The sequence below is a fragment of the Adiantum capillus-veneris genome, chromosome 23 (genome assembly GCF_014529385.1).
Source record: "Adiantum capillus-veneris isolate H3 chromosome 23, ASM1452938v2, whole genome shotgun sequence".
In the NCBI taxonomy this organism is placed as follows: Eukaryota; Viridiplantae; Streptophyta; class Polypodiopsida; order Polypodiales; family Pteridaceae; genus Adiantum; species Adiantum capillus-veneris.
Genome location: NC_140953.1, coordinates 65,593,994 through 65,610,522, shown reverse-complemented (window position 1 = coordinate 65,610,522; position 16,529 = coordinate 65,593,994). Strand labels below are relative to the sequence as shown.

Sequence of the window (16,529 nt, the reverse complement as noted above, 5' to 3'; positions counted from 1 at the left end):
GTGTAGACTACATGACTCGATGGGAAGAAGCAACGGCCACCACCCGCATCACAGCCCAAGAGGTGGCAAAGTTCATTTTTGAGCATATCATTTGCTGTTTTGGCACTCCTCTTGAGATAATATCAGATAGAGGACCAGGATTCAGAGGTGATTTGGTGGGAGAACTGATGAAGAAGTTAGGCATCACACGTCGGCATTCCACACCATACTATCCACAATGCAATGGTCTAGTAGAGAAGGTAAATGGAATGATTTGCAAAATCATCACAAAACAGGTGAACAACCACACAGGGGACTGGGATAAACATCTCATGGCAGCTCTTTGGGCCTACAGAATAACGTTCCGAACATCGCTAGGTGTGAAACCACATCTTGGATCTAGAGAAACTCCAACTGGATAGGGAAGAAGCAATCAATCACTATGCAGCACAGGTAGAACGAAGCCAACTCACTTTCAATCAAGGACTTAAAGAAAAGAGGCATGTTAGTACTGCGATACGACAACAGATTTGACACTAGGAAGGATAAGAAATTCCAACCCAGATGGGAAGGGCCATTCATCATCAGAAAACGCTATGACAACGGCAACTATAAGCTGATCGAAGCAGATGGGAGAATTCACAAGACTAGGGTCAATGGATGGAGACTGAAAAGGTATTTTCTTAGGTTTGACCCAGAATTGGTGCTAGACATTCCAGAAGAGGGAGAACCCTCTCACTCTACAGCTGAGGAAGCAGAAGAAGGGCTAGAAGCATGAATGCCTCTAGCCAAAGGGAGAGGTCTAATGATAGCCGACTTTCGAAAATCAAAGAAAAAAAAAAGAAAAAAACTTATTTCCCCCCCCCCGGCCAGGTGGAAGCTTTGAGCACTCACCCCCGACCCCTCTCTCGTGCTCCCTCTGTGTGAGCCGCATGGAAACCCCCCCCCCTCCCACTCTCATTACCCCGTACCTTGGCCCGCTAATATTCTTTCCCCAACCCCTACCGCCTCTTCCCCACCCGCTCACCTCACCCTCCCCTTGGCCTCATTCCCTCCCCCTTGATCCGCTAATATTCTCCCTCACTCCCACCCATTGACTTGCTCCCCTCCTCTCGTCCTTAAGCTACCATGCAAGACAGTAGATACTATTCCCTCTCCCTCTCACCCACACATCTCCCCTACCCCACTCTATTGCCAAACCCCCCCCCCTTCCTTCACTCTCTTGTCCAGCGGCCCACAAGGCGCGGCCCTCACCCTCTCTCTCCCTCACACTCTCTCTCTCTCTCACGAGCCTGTGGAGGCACAAGAAATACACACACACTCTCTCTCTCTCTCTCTCTCTCTCTCTCTCTCTCTCTCTCTCTCTATTATCCACACACCTCACCATCCCTTTCCCTCACAATCTCTCTCTCTCTCAGCCTGACGCTCTCTCTCTCTCTCCCTCTCGGGCGCTCAGGCCGTGCAGACCAATCTATCTCTCTCTCCTTCTCACGGACAGCAAGAGTAGAACCTCCATCTCTCTCTCTCTCTCTCTCTCCACACACACACACACACACACACACACACACACACACACACCATCACACACAAGCCCTCTCCCCCTCCGGCGCTGTGCACGAACCCGCAGCAGTAAGCTCTCTCTCTCTCTACCTCACGGGCGCTCAGGCCGCAGTAGAATCCCTCTCTCTCTCTCTCAATCCACACACACCATACACACACACACACAATACACACACACGCACACACACCGCACACACCCACGCTCTCTCTAACCCCATCTCCCCCCCATCCGCCTCGCGTAGTTTAGCAGGCAGCCGAACGTCAACCATCGACGAAATATATATATATATATATATATTAATAATAAGCCCCCCCCCCCCTTCCCATGCACGTTTACGCGCACAGCATACATATACATACACACACATCCGCCCTCATGCACCAATAAATACACACACACGCATATACGCACCGCACCACAAAAAAAGAGAAAAAAACCAAAGGTTTACGACTACGACATTGACGAATAAAGAAGAAGGATCAAAAGCACGCGCCGCCAACAACAAAAAGAGAAAATGCGCCGAAGGCACCGACCCCGAAAAGAAGTACGCTCGACATCAACGCACCGGCAGCACACCATTCGCCGGCAACACGCAACCACGACTTCATTCCAGTAATTTATAGGTTATTTTCATCATTATCTTCAGTTTCACCCGAGCCATTGTAAATTCCCTTTTTTTTGTAAATATCCTCTCTCTAGGTGATGGTCCCAAAGGTCCACCTAGAGATTCCCATCTTTTAATAACCTCCCAAAACAAAGCAAGGGTTAACCACACCGGGCCCACCACTTGCTTTGTCTCCCCGATTAAGCTTACCCTAACCACACTGGGATTACCATAATCCAAGCAGCCAACACCTATAAATTGGCACTGAGAGGTCACTATCGGGGGGGGGGGGGGGGGGGGCAATTCATGAGGAGCCAAGCATTTGGTAGAGTGTAGTGGGAAGGATTGACACTATCACCATCACGGGGAGGGGGTTTGTGTGTTGGTTTTGCCTTGGGAATTGCACCATGTGAAGGGAACCACACCCATCTCTCGACTCCAATGGTCGATGCACACACGTATACACGCTCTTGGTAGTAAGTATTCACAATCATTGAGTCGTCTTAGAGAACGCACCAAGTAGGTTGCACCACCTCCTCTCCCTACCTCTCTACCACCACGGCATGCCATTTTGTAAATATTGCAGAAATAATTCACCCTCACATCCCCGAGGGTTTTCATCATTTGCAAATCTCTCTCTCTCTCTGTGTGTGTGTGTGTGTGTGTGTGTGTGTGTGTGTGTGTGTGTGTAAGTTTGCCGTGTTCATATCATCGTGGTTTGCGTCCTAGCCGCTAAAAGCTAGGTGGTGCCCCCTGTTCACTTTACCGTTGGCAGGCTCGAGGCACGCCATTCGGCTCCCGGCGTTTTAGAGGCCGTCGGGGTTTGGGGTCCTCTTTGCGTCCGTCAATGGTACATCCATGTTTTCTCTTTCTGAATATTCCTTACCTTCACTTTCTACCTTAGTAGTCCATACCTCTCGTAACGACCGTTTAAGTTCTTGGTATCTCTTCTTACGCTCCATTTTGGTCCACTCGGGATCTTTTGTCTTTTCACATTTTGATTGTTGAGATTTTCTTGAATTTGTTTCCGTTTTAGTTTTTCGTGCTTGTTTTATGTCTTCATGTGTCCTTTTCCCTTGAACTCTTGAGAATCTCCCTGATATTTTGTCTTTTACACAATCCTCTGCCTTGGCTAGCATTAGATAGTGAGTTTTGTCTTTTATCCTAGGCATCAGGTTTTCTTTAGCCTTGTTTTCTGCTCTTTTTTCTCTATAGTGTTCCTGTCGTTTAGGGTGTTGATTTGCAAAATCATAAAACTTGATATGTGTGGTTGTTTCCCTACTCTCGCTTGAGCTGTCCGAACACTCGTCATAAAACTCTTCTTGTTCTGGTGAGTCTACATTCTCATCTCCTACTGGTACAAGGTTTACAAGGTAATAGGGTAGCACATCATAGCCGTCCTTATCACAAAATTTTGTTGTTGGGCTATCTGTAATGGCACAGACATCCAACGTTGCTAGTATGTGTTCCCATTGCATAGGTTCTAATGCATCTTCGGGAAAAGGTTCCACAATATGCTCCTTGTCTTCAATAGCTCTTTCTAAGATGCATTCCTCTCTTTTCAAGCTCCCACAATGTGAAGCTCCACACATCCATAGCTCTTTTCTGTCCTAACCATGCTAGAATTTTGGACCCTGCCAACGTGGTCGAATCAAACTCTTCCACTAGTGTCTGGTTCACATCTTTGTAACTATGGTCTTTTAGGTATATTTTGGTTGTAGTCTCCCCATGCCTGAGGTATATGTGGTCATAACCCCAATCCTGTACCATCTTTAATTGTCTCGTGAACAGTCTTCCCAAGATGATCTCGTAATTGTTCTTTTTGCCGAAATCAACTATTGCCAATGTATGTTCATACTCGATTCCGCAAGAGGTGACAATTACTTTTTCTAAAAGTCCTAGAGGCTTTTCCATGAACCCATCTACCAGTTGTAATTTCATTCTGGTTGCTCTCAAAGCCGGTTTTTCCCATTTTTTCCAGATTTCTTTTGTGGCAATAGCGACTCCCACTCCACTGTCAAGAATAGCCTTGGATACTACTCCCTAGTATTCTACTGGTAGTGTGGTATTTCCATCTTCTCCTTCACAATATTCTCCAACCTTGTTTAAAGGTACAGGCCTACTGTTCAGTTGAGGCTTGTCCAATTCGCTGATCCCTTCTTGAATTCTCTAGGTAGGGTCTTTTACTCCAAATTTTTCTAAGCATTTGCCTACTGTGGTCCACATGTTTGGTCGTAACCTCAGGAGTTCAGTTAACGTGATTGTGCATGCCACCGGGGTGGACAGTAACTCAATAAACCCTTGTGAATCCATTACTCTGTTGGCAGAAAGTCTCTGAGATGGGATTGCTCTCACTTTAGATTTAGCTTCATACTCCCCTAGGTAAGAGGGTAGAGTTTTTAGCAAGTCAGGTTGGTTGTGCCCCGAGCTAATTGACCCCTAGTCTCCCTCTTGTGAATGCATATCAAAGTTCATTTGTGATCTTACCTCAAATTGCTCAATGGGAGGTAAGATCTCATTTTTCTCCTTCTCAGCGCGATTTAGTTGGCGGTTCACCCTGTTAGATTCATTTGCTTCCCGGATTTGCTTCCACGGGTCATCTAGACTGTCACACTCTTTATCCATCCCCTCCAATGTTTTAGGTTGGAAACCATCAAATGTCTCATCAGTTGTATTTGGCACTATGATAGGTTCCCGCTTAGACTCTGAGGCAGTCCTGAGTCCCTCCATTCTGTCCGCTTGTTTCTCTAGAGTTGGTGTGATAGGGGTTGGAGCTAGCACCTCGTGCCAACTTGCAGGTTTACTAAGTGGGTTTTCTATCAAAGATTAAGCTGTTTCAATCATCCTCCTACACATTTCCAACCTCTATTTTTCTAGTTCCGCATATGGATAAGTCATCCATTGTTGCTCTTGGTTTTGGTTGTTTTTGAGTCTAGCTTTGTATGCTTTTAAAAGTGCGTCAAGCTGCTCATCTACGTTTTCTACCAATACTGATCCTCCCGATCCTGCACTTTTGGGTTCCACTATCTCCTTGGGCCCTATGGTTGCAGCAGTGTGTGAACTTAAACTAGTTAGATCCTCTAATCGCTCCAATCTATCCTTTGTGTGTTTTAGCTCCTCGCATAGAGCGGTTTGCTCTCGTTCCTTCCTGGCTTTCATACGAGCCTTTCTAGCTTTCCAAGTGCTTTGTTGATTTTTCATTTTTGCACTAGGGGCATCAGTCTTTGGATCTTCAATGATTGGTTCGTTTGTCCTTCTTTGAGCTTGTGCCCATGTGACTACCTGAATAGGTATTACTGTTTCATTTTCTGACCCCCCACTGGATGGCACTGCTTCCAGCATGTTTAAAGTAGTTTTTGCTCCTTTGCTTGGGTTCTTAGGGAATCAGGAATCAAGTGAGTAATTCCACACTCGGTGCAATACGCATTGACCCTAATGATTTCATCGTGAGGACAGTCCCTTCGCTAATGATCTCCGCCACACTTGTAGCAGGGTCCCTTAGGCTGTTGAGATGATCCTTGAGCTCCTCTCTATTGGTAAGCATGCCTCTACCCGTCCATGCCTCCGTTGGCTATGAATAACAATGTTCGTTCATCCAAGTTGTATCTTCCTTCTCTTGAAGCCTGGGCAGCTGTTGTTGGTCCCGTACTTCCAATCATGCTCTAAGGTTCTTGCATCTTAGGTTCTTTAGGTGGATAATAGACAAGATTTGCTGCATGTCCATTGGGATCTTCGTAATATTCATGCATGGGTACCAAAGCCTTCTCTTCTGGTTTGTTTACCATTGGTGCATACCTTATGCCGACCGGTCTTGCTCCTGGTAGGGGTGGTTGTTGCCCTAATACTGGTTGTGGTCTTTCAACTCCTACAGGTCCTGGTAGGTTACCTGCTGTATACCTAGGCATCGGTGGGATTTGAGGAGATGCTACTTGAGCTTGGGGAGCATATGGTCGCTCTCTCACATATCCCTTGTTATAATAACATTCCTCCGTCACATGGTTTGTCCATTTTTATTCAATTGCACACCACTTTGGCTGCTTAGCCTGAGGCTTGGCATACATATTAAATTTTTTTAGCACTTCTTTCACCAGGTTCTCCTGGCTTACAACTACTTCTCCTTTCTGTGCTGACTTAGTGGACTTGCTTCCACTTTGTTGTGAGGATGAATCATCATCAAGATCCTTGAATTCACCCTCCTTGTAGACCGCACAATTGTCTACAAGGTAAAGAGCTTCCTTAGTTAAAACATTGGTGCTCCTCTTCATATGTAAGTCCTTATGGAGATCTACGTTTCTCAGTCCTTGAATCAATATAAGCATGAGTCTGGACTGGGTTGGTAGCTCTTCCACAGGGCAGAACTTCACATATCTCTTTAGTCGTAGGGCTGCCTTTTGCACAGATTCTCCTTCCTTCTGTTTGAATTTATGGATTTGTGAGACTGTATTATGAGCTATTCTCCTTTGTGATAATTCCTCAATAAACTCGTCAAAAACCTCCTCCATAGACTCAAAATCTCTACGCTCCACAGAATCAAACCAAGTGGCTGCATCCTCTTCCAGGGTAAGTCCAAACCCTACAAATTGAGTAGAAAAATCCAAAACTTCTTCAGCTCTAATTACACGCACGAAGGCTGCTACATGATCCCTAGGGTCTCTGTTTCCCAAGTATTTCTTGTTTACCCATTTTTGCACCTGAGAAGGTCTAATTTTATGATGGTCTACAGATCTCATCATTGGTTCTCCTCGTCCTCCTCGATATGCCTCTTCTAGCCTTCGGAAGTGGGAGGTTTCCTCTCCCAGAGGTGCTCCTAAGCCATAACTTCTGACGGTTCTTGCAAGAGGTGGTTCATCTCTCCGAACTCGTTCTCTTTGTTCTCGTTCTATGGGTTGTCTTCTGGGCTCTGTCGACTCTTGAGTTTTTGGATTACTCTCGCCTTGTTAATGTGAATGGAGTGGTGGTTCTTGTAAATCTCTTAGCCATCGTGTGGCTGGATAACCACCTCTGTTTAGGTCTTGTTCGGATGTTGAATTTTGTTGAAGCCATGCCTGCAATGATGGTTGGGTTGCCTGCTGGTTCTGATTGTTGAAAGTCTGCTGCCGGTTGAAATGTGATGTTGCATCGTACTCTTCTGAAAATGGATTTGTAGACTTGCTAGGGGTATAGGTGGACCTTGGTACTTCTTCGGGGGTATATGTTGATGTTTCTGGAATTGTTGCCTTATCTACCTACTCTGGCAGAATCTAATGTTGCCTTATCTACCTCCTCTGGCAGAATTTGTTTGTATTCTCACCAGTACCTGTCAACAAGAATGATATCCTTTCCCATGGCAATTTCATAGGAGAACAAGTAAAGAACCTTGTCGTTGCTCAATTCATTTGGGTAGGGTTCTTTGCATCAAAAATAAGAGACTACTCCCTCGTTCTCATGCTTGTAAATTCCCACATTCTCTTTATAGGTAGAGACTCTGGTTGTTTTTTTATCATACATAAAATGAGCTCCAGGTCGATCAATTTTAGGAGGCGGCTCTTGAGTTTTTGAGACCATTTTTCCTTTTGCCACATTATCTCCATACATGTTGTAATCCTTAGGGTTCCTAACTATCAGATATTGGTTCCCCTTTTCATCTCGGAATCTATCTCCATCATCATAGACTTGAATTATCTCCAATCTCTGAGAAGGCCGTTCCTCTATACAAATACACTTGCGTCCCCGATAGTCAGAATAAACTAGGGCTCCCCGAGAGTTTGTTCCTTGGAAGAAGATTATAGTGAACTTGGCCTTGTTCAAAGGTTTTTGGAGGTACTTCCTCCTAGCATTGGTCCTTCACCAGTGAAGCCTCCTGGCTGTTGACTACCCATCATGAAGAAGGACTTGTCTGATGAAGTGTCAGTATCACTACCTTCCTCAATGATTGGGGCTAATGGATCTAGCCTTGCCTGAGTTACACTCTCCTCAGTGGACACTAAGCTACCCTGATCATATGCCACTTTTTGGTCTCTCAAAATGTGTCTTCTTGATCTTAAATTCATCAAACTTAGCAATGCAAATTATCACAAATTCAACTACTCACCTGGCAAAGGATCATTTTCTGCACAACTTCTTGCTTTGCTGCCGAATATATCTGTACACAAGCGTTTAATTTTGGCCAATCAAATCAAAGAATTTAACCACAGGAGGTGGTCTTAGTAATGATTGGTATAACTGGAGTGTTAGTCCCAACCACTATTGTACTCTATACACTTCTGATGTTCTTGATTAGGTCCACTAATCTTGAACTGTACACCACCTACGTGTTTGTCAGTCTAGAGGTAATGTCTTAATTCTCATCTTTGCTCCGTAAATAGGTCAAACAAAGTCCAATTTCACTTCTGAAAGAAGTTCTGGAACCCTTAAGTCAATTATAACCTCCTTGTACGTAGGATGTCTTTTTTGCTCTGTTTCAGATAAAATTTGCAAGGTAGCTTTTCCTTGATGTGCTGAGCTCACAGTTGCTCTCACTTTTTGGTTTGGACACCTATAAGCTGGTCAACTGATCCGAAATCTGTTCCAAAAGCCTAATGTTCGTTCTGATGAATTCACTAATCAAATCAACTCCAAATTGGACCAAACTTGACTAGGAGGTTTGTCCAAGGCTATATCAGAGCCTGGTATGTCTCAAATATCATTTTCGACCTTGTAATCATGCATTAAACATACTACGCGTAGGATGTCTTTTGCATCAGAATTTAACCCAACTTGTCCCACAGCTTTTCTTTGATGTGCTGATTACCCTGGTGTGTTTAGATTTGTGTTTGAATGTCAAGAGAACCCCAAACTTAGCTATTCTGTCAAAAAGCTTAAGTCTGCTTAAACCCCAATTTTCTCACCCAATTGAGATGAAACCTTTCACATGAACTCAATAAATCATGTAGATCATGCACATGAAGAAATCCTATGGTCTTGGTCTCAAAATTATGCCTTGGCACAATTTGGGTAGGATGTCTGGCAATTCCTATTTTTTTGGCCACAATCTGTCAAGATATGGTCAATCTTCCACTTTCCAGGTGAAAATAGGGTGAAAACTCTGGTCAACTCAGATTCTCAAAATTCCTGCCAGATCATCCTGTAGACATCCTACGGTAGGATGTCTAACTTGCTCAGATTTGGCCCAAACTTGGTGATTAAACTTCTCTTGATGTGCTCTACCCAAATATACCCGTACTTGATGGTTATGGACCCTAAAAATGGCTAATAGACATCCTATGGTAGGATGTCGAGCTTGCTCAGAATGACCTAAAATTTGGTCTGGAGATTCCACTTGACTCTGGAAACACACTGGTAAAATCAAAAGTTTATTTGAATGTCAAAATCACACAAAACATCTCTTTTGACACAAACCTTTCCAAAAACGCTTAAGTCCACTTTACCCCAGTTTAAGTGTCCAAATAAGATGAAACTTGGTAGACACACTTAAAAGCACTTGGAAAACATGTATATTAGGTCAACTTGTCGTTCGGGTATACAATCACTCATCAAACATCCAATGGGTAGGATGTCTCATATTCACCGTCTTTTGCCTTTTTGAAGCCTAAATAAGGTCAAAACTCCTAGTTTCAAGGTGTACATAGGGTAAAACCCATCCAACGAACACTCTGGTAACCTTAGAATTTCCAAATTCCTACCCCAAATGGCCCTAGAGACATCCTACACCCAAATTCTTTTTCTGCTCAGAATGACGTAAGATCTGATCCAGAGGTTCTCCTTGGTGTGTTGACTCTCAATATGTCCAAATTTGGTGATTTTGACAACTTTGAGCTAGTCAAATACTCAAGATTTTTTTCAGGTTGTTTACCTATTCAAATGATTTTCAATTTTGTCCAAACTTGGTGTGCAGGCTTCTTTTATGCTAAGGAACACTTTGGTTTGGTAAAAAATTGGTATGGGCCCCCAAATCTAGCCTTGAGACATCCTACGCATAGGATGTACCTAATGATAGAAATGTGATTTTTCAGTTTTGGGCTTTCTCTTAAGCTTTTCAAACACCTTAGCAAGCATCCAAATGCAATTTTACGTTTCTTGATTTTATGCTTCCACAACTTTGGTGAGCCTAGCAACAATTATGACATGCATGATATGCTCAAGATCAAAATCAGTACGTTCTACTTACTCTACTCCTACTCATCACATGGGATGGTGAAATTTTTTATGCTCAAGCCACTTTCTAGCCTCAGATGGACTCTCTAGCTGACTTTTCACCTCTTCTACCTCACCAACTCCTACTCTCCACTCCACAACCTAACTCCTATCTAACACTACCTAAGACGGACGATCCAGGCCAGCCATACACTCCCTAGACTCCTCGTAAGACCTAGAGCGTCCATCACCCTCTGATCCTATCTAAATGTAAAATAAGACTCTGGCCAGCTAGAGAATCCCTATCCTCAAGGACTAGTCTCGGTCACCTACCCAGGTTTTTCGTCCCCGGCAACGGCGCCAATGTTGGCGAATACGCCGCGACGAACGTCAGCAAAGCGAGAACTCACCTAACAAGAATTGTCAGTTAAGGATGAACCTCGACCCGCAGGCGCATGGAAGCAAGCATAGGGTGTCAACCTACTGATAGACGTTTTTCAGCTCTCTGTGATTGCCATAGTGAGTTATCCCCCCCTATCAAATCACTCAAACACTGTGGTTACCCTCACCCTTTCACTGTATATAGGTGCGTGTGAGTTAGGGGACTTTTCCCATATCTCCTTACTGAAATAAAAAACCCTCAATTAGCTAGGCATTGGGCTAGTTGAGCCAAAAATATAAAAAATATAAGTATATTATGGCCCATGCGTATGTAAATATTTCTTTGTATATAGGGCCTAAATAAAAGATTTTTTCATAATTATTTTGGTATTTATTAAAATATTTCTACCTAGGTGTGTGTTATTTATGCTCTGTACATTGCCTCACCATTACCACAATTTTTCTTACCATTTTTTCATACTCTTTATTCCATATAGAAATATTTTCATGTAAGCTTCTCTTATATTTGGTGTAACTCCACCCCAACAAAAATCCAAAAAAACTAGTTTTATTTATGTGTATATTTTTCACTATTGTGATTTTTCCCTTCCTACATCTATTTTGTTTTTTTTTCTAAAAAATTAGAACACCAAAAATATTTATTTTTTTATGGTAGCCTCATAATGAGAGAAATTTCTTTTGACCCCTTTATATTTTTTCCACTTATATTATTTATATTTGACATGTACATATTTTTTAGACCCCTCAATATTTGATTTTCTTAGTTGTACTATTCACTTATATCATGATCTCAACAATATCTTCAATTATAGACCTACCAAATAAGGTCAAGGGTAGGTGGCATGCATACATGCACTATGGAGGGCTCACTCTTGGAGGTATTCAAAGGAATCATCCAAAGAAGGACCCCACAAGGACCTTGTGCAGTGGAAAAAAACGGTCGGTTTTGCTGAATTTTTAAAGTTCACTTGCTCTCCGAATTTGAAAAGATGATACAATCAAAAGTTGTAGCTCGTGGGCTGAAATTTTGCCTCAAATTTTTTCATATTTTTTTGAGCTACGAGCTGTGAGCTATGATTTTATTACTGGACCCCAGTTTTCCCATGCTATGCATCCACACTCTCTCTTCCACTTTATCATTTTCCTCTTTCACACACACTTCTCCACTCATCATCCCCACCTCTCTCACCACTCCTCTCTGCACCCTACTCACCTTCTCCTCAACCTTGAAGAATAAGAGAAACCATGGTGAACTCATACCTCCCACACACAATTCCATTCCAAAATTGACCACCTAGTCTCATTTTTCCTCCTCCAAATTACCCATATCTATAAAAAAAACCACAAAATTCAGCCTCTTCTCTTAAAAGACAGCATCATGGTGGTTGATTACTCAGCTTCAATTACCTTGTCTCTCAAGGAAGGTCAAGAGTGGAGAAAAAATGTACCGTCAAAGCTAGTGGACCGTCAACAAGCGTCAAAATTGGCCCTACTCAAGACACTTGGAGCATCAACCTTGTAAGAAATCCACCTTTTCTTACCTCTTAAGAGTTTTTCTTCCTTATTTGTATCCTACATGGATACTCCCATTGTAAATATCCAATTCCATTTGTAAATTAATACTAACTCTACTAACACTAACCCACTATGAAAAGTCCTATCACCTCCATTTCTCTCCTCTTTCTTTTCCCACCAACTTCTTGATAATTCCAAGCAAAAGAAATTAGATAAATTGCTGAAAATCTAACCCAACCATGGTTAGAGAAGTAACCCTAGCCTTCAAAATTGCTATAAAAGGAGGGTGTAGCTAGCACAAAAGGGGGGGAGCCATAAGCAAGAGCACTATGCTATAGCTTGAGAAGCCAAGCTCAACCTCTCTAGAAGGAGCTCTTGAGTGGAATCTCATTGTCTTATGCATGTGCATGTGTTGTAATATGGGATTAGCAAGGGAACTCTATGCCATTATAAGAGAGAGAGTGATCATTCAATTGAGAGTAGGAAATCTATCATTTCTCCTACTAGTGTAATCCCAACATTTGCTGAATCAAGGAGGGTGGATTTGGACTAAGCTTGGATACTTTGTCTCCCTTCCAACGTGAAGTAATGGACAACAATGATGCGTAAGTGTCTTGGTGTTTTTTGTTAAGTTCTTGATAGCTTGTCTCTGGTGCTGTCATAGCCATAAATCCCACATACTGTAAGAGGGCGACAGGGTGGAGAGGACTCCCCTGGCCTTAAGACAGTGATTGGGGTGGCTTTTCTTGTGATGTGTTGTGTGAAATTTACACAAGCTATGTTGAACAAATACTAATCTCACTTTGATTTGTCATGAAAGATTCGTAAGAAGGTATTAATGCAACAAGCACCCCCTCCCCCTTTCTCTCTCTTTCTTAAATATATAGTTGTGTTTGCTTGATCATTGCCGATACGTTTCAAAGCAGCCCGAGCTCTCTCTCTCTCTCTCTCTCTCTCTCTCTCTCTCTCTACGCGTCCTAGTTCGCATCCAAAACTAGGTGGTGCCCCAAATTTGTGTAGGGTTAGGTTGCGGGTTTGTGTGTGTGTTGTTGTTTTTTTCCAACCCCAACCCAATTGAGCAGCATGGGAGCCTAGAAGAGTGCTTGGAGGCCACTCTTCTTGTTGCCCTCCCCAGACCGCCTCACTACATTCGACCGACTATTGACTACTTCCTATAGAGGTCTCTACCCAATGTCTAAGTTACAGCCTACTATTGTACACAAGAGGAGATTTCCTACAACGCTTCCATGAGCCAAATGCCCATTAGACAATCTCAAAACGCTACGAGACTTGAGGGATATCCTATTAACACCAATAGGCCACCCTCTCTAAGGTCCGTGACCCAAAACCCTACCCAAAAAACACCCGGTGCAGAATCACGTAGGATGTCTGACAGGTTTTTATAGGTCGACGTTTTTGAAAACTAAGGTGCCTAATGTGTTGCTCTACTCAATACAAACATGTGGATATGCTGAAATGCAAAAACAGACACCGTTTGCTTACCGAATCCTTAGAAATAGCTCGCAGGTCGATCTCGCGAAGCCGGGTCGTACACGCGCAATGTGGGTATTTGCGCGTATCTCTCTCCAGGGCAGCACGTGGCACTTCTCCGTACTTGATTTCAACCACCAATGTACGCGTAGCATCAAGATAAGCTCTCACTCTCTCTCATACACAAAATACGCTTCTCAGAGACACTTCATAGAATGAATAGGGGTTTTTTTCATTAAGGTTAAAATTTGTCATATATACCTTCCAAATACAAATCCTTATGTTCCAAAGTGAAATCCTACTCAGACTAATGGCAAAACGTAATATACAAAATTGGAAACTTCTGCAAGCCCCAAGTATTTACAAGTGAAATTACAGGTTTTCTTGGTCAGAGAATGACTACATAGGATTTCCTTCTTTTCTCATTTCATCAGTCTTCAGTTGAGTGTGGCCGCCAGTCTTCAGCTAACAATAAGATATTGTCGGATAGTCTTACCGCCTCTTAATACCTTGTCTTCATGTCGGAGAATATACTGGGACTGCAGCACCTCTTCTTGGTCCTCGATCTCCAGTGGGTCTTCAATAATTGGTTTCTCATGTGGCTCTCCTTTGTAAGGCTTTAGTAGGCTCACATGAAAAGCATTGTGTATGAGCCAATGGCTGGGCAACTTGAGTTGATAGGCCATCTCATTGATTGGCCTAAGAATCAGGAAGGGACCATAGTACCTTTTTGCTAACTTAGCCTAGTACTTTTGGTGTCCGGTAAGATTTTTGCCCGTCGTGTGCCTTAATCGAGCCTTGGGAAATTTAAGTAAGACCCAATCATTTTTTTTAAAGGCTTGGCTCTTCTGTGCTTATCAGCAGTAGCCTTTTGCCTTTGCTGTGAGATAGAGATAGCATCCTTAATCTTTTGGAAGATTCTTGTAGGTCTCGGCTATACTCATCTGCAGCGAAGATCTTCCCGTGTACTTTAAGTGGCAGGGGACTTTTGGATCTTCCCTCTATTACCTCGAAAGGTGCTTTTCCCATGGAAGTATGTACAATGTTATTGTAGGCATACTCCACTAAGGGTAAGTACTTATCCCATTGGGACCTTTGATCTACTTTCGTTACATAGGCTTTTAGTAGATCAAGAATTGTTAGGTTAGCTATTTCGCTTTAGCCATCCCTTTGCGGGTGATAGGCCGAAGATAAGTTTAGCCTTATTCCTAAATTCTCAAAGAGACCCTTCCATAAATTACTGGTCATTCTAGGATCTCTATCCGACACTATGAACATTGGCAAGCCATGGTACTTTAAGATTTGCAAAATGAAGAGGATTGCCATTTGATGGGCTTTGATGGTCTTTTTGACAGGTATAAAATGAGCTTGTTTGCTATTCTACTACTATCGTCCATATTCCCGTATTCCCATGGATAGACTTAGGCAATCCAAAGATAAAATCCATGGATATGCTCTCCAATTGTAAATTAGGGATTGGCAAATGTTGAAGCAATCCAAGTTGCCTCCCTCTATCAAACTTCGTCTTCTGGCATACCACACATTTGGAAATGTATGTTTGCTTTAATGGTAGGCCAATAGAAATATGTTTCAATCCCTTTTAGGGTAGACTGAATCCCTCTATGCCCCGCATAAGGAGGAGCATGAGATTCATACATTACTTTCTCATGGAGTGAGTTAGTAACGCATAGTCCATTTCCATAGAGAAGATAACCATCTTGTAAAGTAAACGTTTCCTCTTTCTTCCCTAGTGCAAGGGCTGAAATCACATCTCTAAAATCGGGATCAATAGCGTACTCGTCTATCATAGAAGATAGATCATTGTGAGTTGCTATGAAAACCACATTCACTCTCGGCCGTCTTGAGAGTGCATTGGCTACTTGATTATTCTTACCATCAATGTGAGAAATATGAAATGAAATTGTGAAAGGAAATTTTCCCACCTCATTTGTTTGTCGGAGAGCTTGGTCTACATCATGAAGTACTTACGGCTTTGGTGATCCGTTCGAGGCATGTAGAACTGCAAGGAGTTCCTTTTCATATATGCCTAGAGCTTGCTCAACAAGGTCGAGCCTTAAACTTTCATAGGCTATGGCATGCCCTTCTTGGAGAAAAACATCTCCAAGGCAATCACCACAAGCATCACATTGTACCTTAAATGGCTTTGAGAGATCCGGTAGTGTAAGCACAGGTTGAGAGATAATCTTTTTGAAAGCATTGTTCTCCTTGGCAGACCATGTATACCTAACGTTTTTCTTTGTTAGGTCATGTAATGTTCCTGCTATTACTGAAAACTTTTCTATGAAGCATCTATAATATGCACACATACCTATAAAGCTTCTTAGTTCATGAAGATTCCTTGGTTTAGGCCATCCTTTTATTACCTCTAACTTTGATGGATCCATTTGGATGCCATCTTGAGAGATAATGTGACCTAAATAATGAATCTCTTGTAAGAAAAACTCACTTTTCTTTTGATTAACATAAAGTTTATTCTCTCTTAAGACTTGAAATATTACCTAGAGGTGTTGCTTGTGTTCATCTAGTGAATTGGAGTAGATGATAATATCATCGAAGAACACTCCAGTAAAGGTATGATGAGGCCTGAATAGCTTCTCCATCAAGCGCTTGAATGTGGTTGGTGCATTGGTCAAGCCAAAAGGCATGACAATGTATTCGTAAAGACCAAACATAGTGCAAAATGCGGTCTTTACAATATCTTGATCAACTATCCTTATTTGATGGTAGCCACTTTTTAGGTCAATCCTATTGAAGTAGGTGGACCCTTGTAGCTTATGAATTAGGTCTTCTACCCGTGGAACGGGAAACCTATTTTTGATAGTGATCCTAATTAGTGCTCTATAG

General features: G+C 42.6%; 1 pseudogene; it reads right to left on the bottom strand.

Annotated features, from left to right (window-relative positions):
- LOC147427893 (uncharacterized) overlaps positions 1 to 4,769 on the bottom strand; it is a 32,036-nt pseudogene extending 27,267 nt beyond the window's left edge.
- Between the last annotated feature and the right edge of the window lie 11,760 nt (positions 4,770 to 16,529).